The sequence below is a fragment of the Oryctolagus cuniculus genome, chromosome X (assembly GCF_051225735.1).
Source record: "Oryctolagus cuniculus isolate XC-2025 breed Fujian yellow rabbit chromosome X, ASM5122573v1, whole genome shotgun sequence".
NCBI lineage: Eukaryota > Metazoa > Chordata > Mammalia > Lagomorpha > Leporidae > Oryctolagus > Oryctolagus cuniculus.
In genome coordinates this window covers 16,604,722-16,606,529 of record NC_142888.1, presented here as the reverse complement: position 1 = coordinate 16,606,529, position 1,808 = coordinate 16,604,722, and the positions used below count along the sequence as shown (strand labels likewise).

The following is a 1,808-nucleotide window of genomic DNA, read 5'->3' as shown; positions in this document are numbered from 1 at the left end:
AGAAAATCAACAAACATTAGAGCTAATCAACACTATGGACCAAATGGTCCTAACTGATATCTACAAAACATTTCATCCCACAGTAGAAAGATACACATTCTTTTCATAAGTAAATAGAATTTTCTCTAGGATAGACCATAGGCTAGTCTATAAAGCAAGTTTCAGCGAATTCAGAAAAACTGGAATCATTCTATGTATCTTTTCTGACCATAATGGAATGAAGCTAGAGATTTAGAACTTAAAAATTGCTAGAAAATATGCAAAAACATGGAAACTGAACAAAATGCTTCTGAATGAACCGTGGGTCACAGAAGAAATCAAAAGGGAATTTAAAAAATTCCTGAGAATGAATGAAAATGACAATACAACATATGAAATCTTATGGGTGCTTGTTTTGGCAGCACATATACTAAGACTGGAACGATACAGAGAAGATTAGCATGGCCCCTGAGTAAGGATAATATGCAAATTTGTGAAGTGTTTCATATTTCTTTAAAAAAAGACAAAGGAAAAAAGAAAAAAGAAAATTTATGGGATACAGCAAAAGCAGTGTTAAGAAGGACATTTATAGCAATTAGTGCCTATATCAAGAAATTGGAGAGGCATCACATAAATGAGCTATCAATGCATCTCAAGGACCTAGAAAAACAAAAATAAACTCACAACTACTAGAAGAAGAGAAGTAATTAGAGAATAAACAAAATTGAAACAAAAAACAATACAAAAGATCAATGAGATGAAGAGCTGGCTTGTTGAAAAAATCATTAAAACTGATACACCATTGGCCCAACTAACCAAAAAAGATGGAGAAGACTCAAATCAATAAAATCAGAGATGAAAAAGAAGATGTAACAACAGCTACCACAGAAATAAAAAGAATCATCATGAATTACTATGAACAGCTATATGCCAAAAAATTAGAAAATCAAGAAGAAATGGATAGATTCCTGAACACATATAATCTACCAAACTGAGGCACAAAGTCATTGAAAATCTAAACAGATCAATAACCAAAATGGAGACAAAATCAGTAATAAAAACCCTCCCAACAAAGAAAAGTTCAGGACTGGATGGCTTCTCTGCTGAATTCTACCAGACTTATAAAGAAGAATCAATTCCAATTCTTCTCAAATTTTCAAAACAATTGAAACGGAGGGAATCCTCCTAAACTCCTTCTTGGAGGCCAGCATCACATTAATTCCAAAACCAGAAAAAATATACAACAATGAAACAGAACTATAGACCAATATCCCTGATGAATACAGATGCAAAAATCCTAAACAAAGTATTAGTTAATTGAATCCAACAACAGAAAGATCATTCATGTGGATCAAGTGGTATTTATCCCTGGTATGCAGGGATGGCTCAACATATGCAAATAAATAAATGTGATATAGCACATTAATAAACTTAAAATTAAAACCACATGGTTATCTCAATGGATGCAGATAAATTATTTGATAAAATACAACATCCTTTCATGATAAAACAAACAAATTGGGTATAGAAGGAACATTCCTCAACATAATCCAGGTAATACATGATAAACTCATAACTAGCATCATATTGAATGGGGAAAAGTTGGAAGCATTTCCACTAAGATCTGGAACCAGACAACAATGCCCACTTTCACCATTGCTATTCACCATAGTTCTGGAAGTTTTAGCCAGAGCCATTAGGCAAGAAAAATAATCAAAGGGATACAAATAGGAAAGGAGGAAGTCAAAATAGTCCTGTTTGCAGATGAAATGGTTCTATATATAGGAGAACCAGAAGACTACTCTGAGACTATTGGAACTCATAAAGCA

The 1,808-nt window shown here is 33.0% G+C and overlaps 1 non-coding gene across 1 annotated transcript; it reads left to right on the top strand.

Annotated features, from left to right (window-relative positions):
- The first annotated feature begins 385 nt into the window (after positions 1–385).
- On the top strand, positions 386–492 carry LOC127484999 (U6 spliceosomal RNA). The gene has a single exon (XR_007912208.1). It is a non-coding gene; the product is annotated as a U6 spliceosomal RNA (small nuclear RNA).
- The last annotated feature ends 1,316 nt before the right edge of the window (positions 493–1,808 follow it).